This window comes from Macrotis lagotis, chromosome X (assembly GCF_037893015.1).
Source record: "Macrotis lagotis isolate mMagLag1 chromosome X, bilby.v1.9.chrom.fasta, whole genome shotgun sequence".
NCBI classification, from domain to species: domain Eukaryota; kingdom Metazoa; phylum Chordata; class Mammalia; order Peramelemorphia; family Peramelidae; genus Macrotis; species Macrotis lagotis.
In genome coordinates, this window is record NC_133666.1 from 136,487,645 (window position 1) to 136,499,726 (window position 12,082).

The 12,082-nt window shown below is 41.6% G+C and overlaps 1 long non-coding RNA gene across 2 annotated transcripts in view; it reads right to left on the minus strand.

Moving 5' to 3' along the window:
• LOC141500802 (uncharacterized) overlaps positions 1–12,082 on the minus strand; it is a 108,354-nt gene that overhangs the window by 17,913 nt on the left and 78,359 nt on the right. The window lies entirely within an intron of this gene.

Consider the following 12,082-nt stretch of genomic DNA (forward strand, 5'->3'; position numbering starts at 1 on the left):
CACTGAACTTGGATGTGTGTGGAAGAGAGAATGAGAGTGATGACTTTGTGCAACTCTCCCTCACTTAAAGCCAACACTCCAGTCAAGATGTTACTCTGTGATGTCATTAGTTTTCTTCCAAAAAGATGGACAAACAACACCTCCCACCCCAGGTGACAAGGCTTTCTCTCCCTCCTCTAACTGCAGTAGATGATACAATAGAAAGGCCCTGAACTCAGGAAGAGCTGAGTTCAAATTCAGTCTCAGACACTTCCTAGCTGTGTGACTCTGGGCAAATCACTTGACCCTATTTGCCCTCAGTTCCTCATCTATCAAATGAACTGGAGAAGGCCAGTATCTTTGCCAAGAAAACTCCAAATGAGGTTGTGGAGAGTCTGACGTGACTGAAACTACTAAATAAGAATACAATAGCAAGCATCATTTCATTTTTGTCTTTGTCTCTAACTGTAGCACACAAACAGGTGATTAATAAGCATTATATTGTTACTGAACAAGTGATAAACTTATAGGAAGTTAGTATTTATATAGCATTTTTAGACTTTTAAAACACTTTATATCTGTTATCTTATCTGACACCCACAACAATCCTCTAATAATCTGTTGTAATCATTATCCCCATTTTATAGAAGAAGAAACTGAGACTTAGAAAGGGTGAGTGACCTAATAACTTGATTAAGGCAGAATTTGCATCCAAAGCTTATTGAGTCCAAGTGCAACATTCTATCCACAGCCCCTTAGCTGCAGTCTACTTCCTACCATCCTCATTTCTCAGGGATTCACTACTATTCTCTCTCTCTCTCTCTGATTCTTTTTTTGGAATGAGGCTGGGGAACCTGCCCAGAAAACAATGCAAAGAAATAACAAAGAAAGATGAAAAAACAGGACTTCCCCCTTCCCCCCCCCCAATAATGAAAACACAAGACAAAAGCTTGTAAGTGCTGAGGGTGAGGGTCAGGAGGGGTGGGAGCACAACCAGGTGGGGTTTATTAGGGAAGGAAATGTTTTGTTGAATTAAATGTTGTTTTGAAGCAGGAAAGGGATGAGGATAGGCAGGGATGAGAGGGGGGATGCAAAGGCCTGGTGAGAGAGAGGAAGGGGTCAGGATCTCTGTTTTTATTGGGAGGACACCCCCCAGAGGCCTTTGCTTTTGCTTGTTCTACAAACACAGATGGAAGTGTCCATGAACTTCTGCCTCACTCTGGAAAACAGCACCCAATTTCCTGTCTGAATATGTCAACGTGATTGTGTCAAAGCTGCCACACTGGACTTAGTCAGGAACACCTGAATTTAATCCTCTCAGGTTCATGGGCACACCACCTGAAATCTCTCAGCCTCAATTTTCTCATTTATAAAATGGGAAAAATACTATCATCTCCCTCACAAGTTGTTGTGAGGATGTCTTGAAGTAATATTTGAAAGGTGCTTTGCAAAGCTTAAAGCAGTGTTATATATAGATATATATGTATGTATATATGTATTTGAATGTTAACTGTTGTTCTACCAGCACACACAGACTGGAGAGCAGCTTCTTTAGAATCAGTGCTTCTGAATGCATTCAGAATTGGCTTACTTCATACATAACATCCCTATTTCACCTATGCATTTTTGCAATCTGTCTCTCATGCCTGGATTGCACTCCCTCTTCATCTAAACCCCTTAGAATTCCTGGCCTCTTTCAAAGTTCTGCTCAGTCAATAGAGGCAGTTCCATGGTGAAATAGATAGGGTTTGGCATCTGAAGTTGGGAAGAATTGAGTTCAAATTCAGCTTCAGATACTATCATTCTGGATAAGTCAACCTCAATCTCAGTTTCCTCATCTGTAAAATGAGGATAATAATAGCATAAGATCTTTCTTCTGATCCTCTTGCTTCTCCTTCCCCTTCCCTCCAACACAATTAACTGGCACTTTTCTTTCTTTATAGACTTATCTGGATACTTATTGAGAGTGAGGGCAGTGACTTTCATTTAGTCTCTGTATAACCCAAGGTAAACTCCTTAAGGACAAGCATCATTTCATTTTCATCTTTGTCTAACTGTAGAACACAATAGGTGATTAATAAGCATTATATTGTTGTTGAACAAATGATAAGCTTATAGAAGATAGTATTTATATAGCATTTTTAGACTTTCAAAACACTTTATATCTTTTATCTCATTTGACACCCACAACAATCCTCTAATAATCTGTTGTAATTATCCCCATTTTGTTCTACAAACACAGATGGAAGTGTCCATGAACTTCTGCCTCACTCTGGAAAACAGCACTCACTTTCCTGTCTGAGTGTGTCAAAGTGAGCCAGCATATAATAGGCATTTAATATATGCTTGATTGATTCAGTGTAGCCCCACCTACATGAGACAACTCCTGAAACACGGTTTCCATCCCCTATGTCTAGACTCCATCCTCTCTGCCTGTTCCCTTGGGTCCAGTTTAACCTTGATGCTGGCCCTTACCTGCGTCCTTGCACTTCTGCCTGGGTCCTCCTTCCTACTTAAAAATTCTGTTCTCTTCCTCTGGATTCTGAGCTTGGCTCACCTACTCAGCCTTTAGACCTGACCTGTTCCCCGCAGTTATTTCCACCACCTCCCGGTTGCTAGATTAGAGCCACCAGCTTTAAAGCAGGAATAGATCTCAAAGGTCATTTAATCCAGTCCCCTCACTGAGGAGGAAACCCATCCCAGAAGCTAAGTGGTTTAGCCAGCTTCATAGACTGACAATGTCAAGATTTTAATTTCTCTCCAGCTCCAAATCTAGTAAACTTTCTATCCATGACACCATTCTCACTGTTCCTCACATGCCCCCTCTTTCTTTGTTTTTCTAACCACAATCCCACCTCCAACTTCTACCACTCATGGGATCTCTTGTCTGCCCCTAGGTAGATAGGTGGTCCAGTGGATAAAGTGCTGTACTTGGAAGATCTAAATACAAATTCTCCCTCAGAGACTCACTAAATGTGTATGAGTGGAACCAGACCCAAGGCAAACTAGTCCCTGGGGACCCTCTGAATTAATGCGCCCTCTTCTCAGCCTTACCTCCCTTCCAGGCACCTTGCCTGGGGAATGGAAGTTCTGGAAGTAACACCTGGGACAACTCTTTGCCCTTTCCTTTTTTCCCACCACCGCAACTGCTTCCCTTCTCCCCACCACATTGAAATTGAAGTGTCCTTCCTCCAAATTCCCCTCTGCCTATCCCTAGACTCCAGAGTGCCAGGGTCCTCCCTATTCTTTGGTCCTGAGACAGTCTTCCCAATACTACCCTCTAACCCTCTCTTCCCAGCTCTTCCTTAATATATATATATACATACCCCTTTGATGATCGAGAGCTAAGAAAGACCTTGGAAGTGATCCAGATCAACCTCCTTAGCATCCAACCCAAAGACATTAAGTGACATGACCACACAAGGGATGACCCCAAAGGATCTTCCCATTAGCATAATGCCCTCTTCCTGGAATATTAGATTGTAAATTCCTTGCAGGCAAGGACTTTTTCCCCCATTTTTTTTCTTTTTGTCTTTTTCTAGTTTCCTTGTGGATTAGAGTAGTGCCTAAATTTCAGTAGAAATTTAATAAATGTTTACTGAATCAAATTTCTTTGCACTGGACAAGTCACTTAACTACTCTGAGACTCGGGTCTTACATCTATAAAATGGAGGTAAAAATAGCACTTCATAAACTTGTGGTGATGGTCAAATGGGATGAGATGCTTGCAAATACTAACAAATACTATAGAAATGATAACTATCTTTTTGTAGATGCTATGAGTCTGTCTGTCCTGCTCATCCTCCTAGATCTACCACTGCCTCACAGGATCACATTTGTTGTTAAGCTCTTTCCTTAGACTATATGGTCTTTAAGGATAGGCACTGTTTTTCTTTTTGCCTATTCCCAGTATGTTACATAGAGTTTATAGTAATCACTTAATAAATTCTGGTTAGAGGACTGATTTAGCACAACAACAACAACAACAGCTACTACTACTACTACTACCACTACCACTACCACCACTACCACCCTTCACCCTTATTACTACTTCTATTACTAGCAATCTCGATCTTATGTGTTCTATACTATATGGATACCCGAGCCCTCTACTTCCATATTTTCACCAGTTTGCCTTTTAGGCTGACTTCAAATTATTTTATGACAGTATTAGATGTTCCATTCAAATTGAACTAGTCTCCATCTAGGATCCTCTCCCATCTCCATCTTTTGCTTGCATGGTATTCTCTACTTAGAATATCCTTCCTTTGTCTATTGGGTTTCTATTCATCCTTTATAGTCCCATCTTAAATGCCAATCTCCTTCTCAAAGCCTTTCTTGATCCCCTTCCTTAGTAATGACCCCCCTCATAACTCCATAGGATTGTTTTTTGCAAATTTAATGCATTTTAATAGTGTTGTGTTTTGCTTATTGCCTCTGGGATAAAAATGTGAACTCCTCTGCTTAGTTTTTAAAGCCCTTCACAACTGCATCCCCAATTTATTTTTTTTCCTCCTGTCTCATTGGGTATAACTCTCTACTTTGTTTTCTGTGATCCAGCCAAGCTATTTTTTCCCACTCCTCACTATTACTTTTTTCTATTCCTATTTATTTCCATTCATACTTCTATTGGAGGACACTCCAATTTCCCCTCTTTATGTTTTTGTATAAATGGTCCCCCTAATGCTGGAATGTACTCAGCTCATTTCTATCTCCTAGGGTCCCCTCTTCCTTCAAGAAGGAAGCTTAAGCACAATTTTATGCCTGCAGCATCTCCTTCCAATTTTTAGTGCCCTTTTCCCCAAATTGGTTCATATTGGAAAACTTTATGTTTATCAATATTTATTAGCTTTATTTTTAATCTGGATGTACTTATTCGTATACTATTATCTTTCCCATTAGATGTAAGGATCTTTGTTGTTTAGTTACATTTTTGTGACACCTTTTGGGATTTTCTTGGCAAAGATAGTGGAATAGTTTGCCATTTCTTTCTCCAGCTCATTTTATAGAAGAGGAAACTGAGGCAAACAGGTTTCAGTGACATATCCAGGATCACACAGTTAATAAATGCTTTTTATAACCTTGCAGTTTCCTAGACAAAGAACAAAATCCAGTCAGCTAGCTATTCTATTCACTGGTGTTGGATATTATAGGATATTTGATATATTCTGTGTCTGAGGCTAAATTTGATCTCATGACTTCTTGAACCAATGCTTTTTCCACTGAACCACTTAGTTGCTCTAGAATAAGTTTTATGATTGCCATTTTATAGATGAAAAAATCAGAAATTCAGGGATTTGCAAAATGACTTGTCTAAGGTCACATGGCCAGCAAGTATCAGACCCACGGTTTGAACCCAAGTTTCTTGACTTTAAGCATAATTTGTTACATAGCTTAGGCATTTAATTAAATATTTGTTGACTATAATTCAATCAACCAATGAAAATAATTAATGATCAATTAGTGTCAGACACTACTAAGAAGTGGGGCTACAGAGACAATAATGAAACCATCCCTGTCTTCAGGAAGTATACATTCTAAGGATAGAGTACCAGCCCTGGAATCAGGAACACCTGAGTTCAAACCCAGCATCAGACATACTTGATACTTATTAGCTGCAAGTCACTTAACCCATTGCCTGGTCAAAAAAAAAAAAGCATACATTCTATTCAAGGAAGCAATATATACTTATACATTATATATATGCATATATATATATGTATGTATATACACACACACATAGATTTGGATTGGAATGGATTTCTACTATATTACATTAACCTCTAGAGAGTTTCCTCACATATAAAAATGAGGTGGTAAGCCTAGAAGGGCTCTATAGTCCATTTTAACTACAGATCTAGGGTCCTATGAACAATAGAAATCACTTCCTCCCTGTGAATTTCTTTTAAAAGCATATGTGATATACAGTCACGGAGTTGTGGTTGCCTCTGAGGCTTGAGCTGTCTCCAAACCAACCCCAGCCCTGTGGCATAGGAGGACGTGGGAGATTTGGACTCAGGACATGGGAACTAGCCCTGTCAGCTCTGGCATTTGAAGACTCCTCTAGGACTGCCACTTATTCTAGTAAAACATAGCCAGAGACCACATAATAACATAATATCGAATATCATATAATAATATCCGACACCAGTGAAGAGAATAGCCAATTGAATCCTATTCTCCTGTCTAGGAAACTGTTGGGTTATGGAAAGCAAATGAAGTGGGGGCAGAGAGGGAAGAGGGAGAAAATGATAAGATCGAATCCTCTGTAACTATCAGGTTTTCCTGGATACTCTGCTGGAATATGGGGCATTGGACTGTGTTTGATTAGATTGCATCATTCCCCTGCCTTTGATGCAAGCCCAATTCCTTTCCTTCCCAAGCTGGACTCTAGGGTGGGATGGATGGGGGTGGGAGAATGGGAGTCTCATCCTGCCTGCTTTCTGGGTCCTTTCTCAAGGACGAAGAAAGAGGCATTTGTCCTTGCAGATGTCCCTAGTGGTTGTTATGCCCAGGCTGCCGCTCCCATTGAGCTACTGAACAGGCCTCCCTTAGACAATTTATCATGTGAAGAGAACCTTGCTGCCTGAAGCTGCTGGAATAGGCCTTGTGTCTGCTGCATGTCTCTTGAGTGAAGCACCCAGACAAGTTAAAACAGGCCACTTTCTCAACAGTGCCAGCCTTTATGTCTAGAGAGGTTCTCCAGTCTTGGGGGATTGAGTGTGCCTGCCTTCCTTTCTTATCTTCTCCTGCTTCCCTCTCCTGGCACCCACTCCACCACAAAACACCCACCCTCCCCCCTTTAGAATATTCTCCATGCCCCCTGGGCTGACTGAAGATGCTACCAAGTGGTATGGATCTGCCTTACTTGGTAGGGAGCCCTGGCTGCCTTGGTGGTCCCTTACATGGTTGTGGGAGGGGGGTGGGGGTTGGAGGATGAGGAACGGAAGCCACAATCCTTCAGGTAGGAAGGAAGCAGAGCAGGCAGACTTCCATGGAGAAGAGAAGTGAGGGTGGGTGGAGGGGTACTAGCCAAGAATTAATGAAGGGGATGGAAGTGGAAGATGGAGAGGAGGTCTAGAATCAGAAACCTTCCATAGTCCCAGCTCAAAATAATATGTGTGACCATATCTGGCTTCAATTTCCTCAATTGTAAAATAAGATTAAATTTGTTGAGCTCTAAGGTCCCTTATAATATCCAATGAATATTATGCTAAATTCCAGAGTTAAAATTCCCAATAAATCCTTAGCTCTTCCTATTTTTAAAAAAATAGGGGTTTGCAATCTATGATTTCAGAATCAATTTTATTTTTTATTGTTTAGGTTTTTGCAAGGCAATGGGGTTAAGTGACTTGCCCAAGGTCACACAGCTAGGTAATTATTAAGTGTCTGAGGGTGGATTTGAACTCAGGTACTCCTGACTCCAGGGCTGGGGCTCTATCCACTGTGCCATCTAGCCTTCCCCAGAATAGATTTTAGATAAAATTCAGTTGGCTCATGAATTTGTTTTTTTCCCAAAACATTTTGATAACCTCCAATAGAGTTTGTTTCTTTTGTAATTCCATATATTTTATCAATTTTAAAAGCATGATTATGAGGAGTTGATAGGCTTTGTGAAACTTCAAAAGGGGTCCATGATACATAAGAGTGATAAGAACCTCTACTTATCTACCTTAAAGCTTGCCGCCACCTCATCCCCCCCCCCAAATGATCCACTAGTATAACCATTCTGCTATTTTAACAGCTCTGTGGCTCTTGGTGAGCCTCAGTTTCCTCATCTGTCAAATGGGGACATTTTATAGGTACCATTAGTTGTCTTGCCTCTCAGAGCTATTGTGAGGAAAATGCTTATTAGCCCTACTTGACCCTTTCCTTTCTGATTCATCAAACCTCTTAACACTGAGGTAAGAAGGAACCTGTTATTTGGCACACATCTTGTTCTGTGAAAGTGTCTGTTTCCTTTGTGTTTCCTGCCTCCCTAACTAGACTGGAAGCTCTTTGAGAGCAAAGTCTATGGGTTCTGATTCTGGCCTGGACACCAGTCAGCAGCTGATGTAGTGTTTGGGGCAGAGAAAGATAAAAGCCCATGTTGTCATTGCATAAGAGGCAGTGTGCAATGTTGGAAAGAACACCCATCTTAAACCAGAAGATCTGAGTTTGAAACCAGTTTCTGACTCTGGACTAATGGAGTGGCCCTGGACAAGTAACTCCACCTTTTAAAGTTTCATCTGCTTAAAAACGATGAACAAAAACTAGCAATAAATATACTTTGCATGATCTACTACTTTACACATCAGTTGTGAAGAAATTCAAGAGGCAGCATCTTAGAAAAATCTCTGGGTTGGGAGTCAAATGATGTGGGTTCAAATCCACAGTCTCCCATTTACTAGCCGTGTGACCCAAAACACTTAATCTTTCTGGGCCTCAGTTCCCTAATTTGCAAAACAGGGCAGTTGAACTAGGTGACCTCTTAGCTGCCTTACAGCTCTAAATCCATGACAATATGTAAATATGAACAAATACTACCAACTCAACATTAGGTGTAGGGCAGAGGTGTCAAATATTCCTAGTACAGCCAAAACCAGATTAAAATGTAATTGGGAAATATTTAACAAAATAAATAAAAAAATACAATAAAACATAGATAACATTACATTTTAAAACTAAGTCAATATATGGTTGGCAGGGATCTTCCTGTATGGTTTAATGGCCCCTGTGACCATGGTTTCCATTGACTGATGTGGGAATTTGTTTTGCTTGATTAAGCATATTTGATCCAAGGATTTTGGTTTTGAGTTTTTTGCTTGTTTGTTTGTTGTCCAAGTGTTGAGGAAAAAGGAAAAAAAATGGCTAATAATTGGAAGAAAAAACAAGGATAACTCAAAATACTGTCATCGGTATTTTTTCCTAGTCTTTCCAATTGATACTGCCCATCCTTCGGAAACCCTCTTGTATTCATGTTGTAAATAGTCTCTACACACACACACACACACACACACACACACACATTCAGTTTTTCTATTAAAATGTAAGTTTCAGGTGTGCCTAGGTGGTGTCATGGATAAAGCACCGGCCTTGGAGTCAGGAGTACCTGGGTTCAAATTCGGTCTCAGACACTTAATAATTACCTAGCTGTGTGGCCTGGGGCAAGCCGCTTAACCCCATTTGCCTTGCAAAAATCTAAAAAAAAAAAATGTAAGTTTCTCAAGATCAGGAACTTTCACTTTTGCCTTTGTGTCCTCAGCACCTAAGTCAGAGCTGATCCAGAGTAGACATTTAATGCTTATTGACTGACTTTCTAGCTTTTCTCTGTCCTCAATGAGTTTACAGTCTAAGGATGCCACTAAGAACACCATTTACAAAGATGAATAATTTAAAATATGCCTTTGAGGACAGAGAAGGGAGGAGCAATGAAGAGATGGCAGGTATGCAGAGGAGCTAGTCAGGGAAATCTTGAAAGAGGCATGATAAGGATTTGAAATCCAGAGATGTGAATTGTAGAATAGCAATGTCTAAGGGTCATGAATAACTGACTCAAGGGAGAGTCCTAGAGTCCTAAAATCCTGTTCAGTTACCGACTCACTGTGAAACCTTGAGTATGTCTTCTTATAACCTAGAGATGGTATGTGGAATACAGAATAAAGCTAGATAGCACAGTGGCTAGAGAATTGAGTTTGGAATCAGGAGTCAGTTCCTGAGTTCAAATCTGGCCTCAGACACTTACTAGTTGTATGACCCTGAGCAATTACTTAACCTGTTTTTCTCAGTTTCCTCATCTGCAAAATGAGCTGAAGAAGGAAATGGCAAATCACTCTGCTATCTTTGCCAAGAAAATCCCAAATGGGGCCCTGAAGAGGCAAACACAACCAAAAAAATGATTAAACAACTTCATTTAGTAGTGAGCTCCCTGCTCCTGGAAGTATTTGAGCAGATGCTGGTTGGCCATCTGTCAGGGATGCTATAGAAAGCAGGGTGGGAGGCAGGAGGCTGTATTGCACAATCCCTCAGGTCTTTTCCTGATAAGCTTGGCTGATTATGATGTCATCCGTTAGGATCGTAGAGACAGAGGAATTCACCATCGGAACCTGGAATTCCAGATGTGTTAAGGAGTTATTCTTGAGGGTCACTGCTTTTCAGGGACTTGGCTCCCCACCCCCTCTCCTTCCCCTCCATTCTCTTCATCCCTCCCATGCCTGGAAAGTTCCCTCAGTGTTTCCACTTGAGAGGGTAATGGTTGAATTGGCCAGGCAGGAGCTGGGGAGGGGGACTGAGGCCAAAAGAATGCATTCCATTGTTTGGTCCTGAATGCTGGCCATGTGTTCCGCTAATGCCTGTTCACTGCCAACAAGCCCACCACAAGTCGTATATTCAGCGGAAGATTAGTGCAGTCATCGGGACACTTTAGATATGGACGACTTCCTCCCCGGGCCTGGAGAGTGGGGGAGGGGCCACAGGGGCTTGAAAGCCTTTCCCTGGGAATGCATCTGGATGAGATCTCAAACTGCTTTGGGGGAACTAGGGAAGGGCTGGGAAGAGTTTAGAAAGACAGGACTATAAGATTTGGAGCTCCTCCCTGCAGGTGGTGGACGCAAAGTGATGGTCTCCGGAGGAAGCAGAAGGAAAGATAAAGTCTGGTGAACCTCTTTCCAGGAGAAGTTCCTTCTGTAGCTGGGACCTGTCCCTTCCCTAAGCAATTTAGTTAATCCGATTCCCACCATCTCAAATGGGGCATCATGTGGTTCCCACTATGATCCCCACCACACACATGCATGAGATACATACCTCATCAGCTTTAAAATGTGTGTGGATCTCCGTGGGAATGTAAGCCTGAAGAGAGATGGACAGCTGTGTGTGTGTGTGTGTGTGTGTGTGTGTGTGTGTGTGTGTGTTTGCGTGTGTTAAGGGATACATTTCTACCATCAGATACTTTTTTTTTAGGAGAGAAAACTTGGCTCTCACAGAAAAATACCATATCCCTGGCCACTCTCTGGCACTACTTACATCTGTACAGTGGAAAGACTACTCAGTTCTGAATCTAAGGATTGGGTCTGTGAGTCAAATTCCACTTCTGTCCTTGAACAAGTTATTTAACATCCTCAGTTTCCTCATTTGCAAAAAAAGAAGAGACTGGGGGTGGCTAGGTGGTGCAGTGGATAAAGCACAGGCCCTGGAGTCAGGAGTACCTGAGTTCAGATCCAGCCTCAGACACTTAATAATTACCTAGCTGTGTGGCCTTGGGCAAGCCACTTAACCCCATTTGCCTTGCAAAAAATCTAAAAAAAAAAATTTGCAACTCTAGGAAGGCCCCTCCTCTCCACCAGGTTCACCAGCTTCCTCAGCTCCCATGAAGTATTTGGCTTCAGCCATCACCCATAACTCTGTTGTCTCTTGGTATACCAGCAGCCAAGTGGTAAAGTAGAGTCAAGATTCAGATTCTTATCCACCCTCAGCTCTTCCTAGCTCTCTGACCCAGGACGAGCCATTTAACCTCTATCTGACTCAGCCATAAATGAGGTTCACAATAACCCCTCCCTTCCAGGGTTATTGTGAGGATCAAATGAATTAACCTTTGTAAGTGCTTGGCATGGAGTTTAATAAATGGTTCTTAATTGGTTGGTTGATTCTTCTGAGAAAAGTGTGGCACTTGTCCTAGTGGGAAATTGTCTTCGTATAGACTCTATATTATAGAGCAATTGGGAAGTTAATAGTGGTGGTAATGTTAATAATAATGTTTATCTTCATTTTTGGAGATCACGACATCAAGGAGGTGATGCCATGATACTGGATTTGAATGAGCAAATGCTGTGCTAGGTCACCAGCCTCACTGTCTTCTCCAGGACAAATGGAGATGGCCCTGGGTGCTGGGCAATCAGTGTTAAGTAACTTGCCCAAGATCACACAGCTAAGTGTCAGAGGTTTGATTCAAACTCCCATACTCCTGATTCCAAAGTCAGTACTCTATCCACTGCCCCATCTAACTGCCCCTAGTAGTAGTGGTGGCAGCTAGGTGATGGTGGATAAAGTCCTAGCCCAGGAGTTAGGAGGACCTCAGTTCAAATAGCCGTGGTATAGTAGTGGTAGTAATAGTAGTGGTAGTGATAGT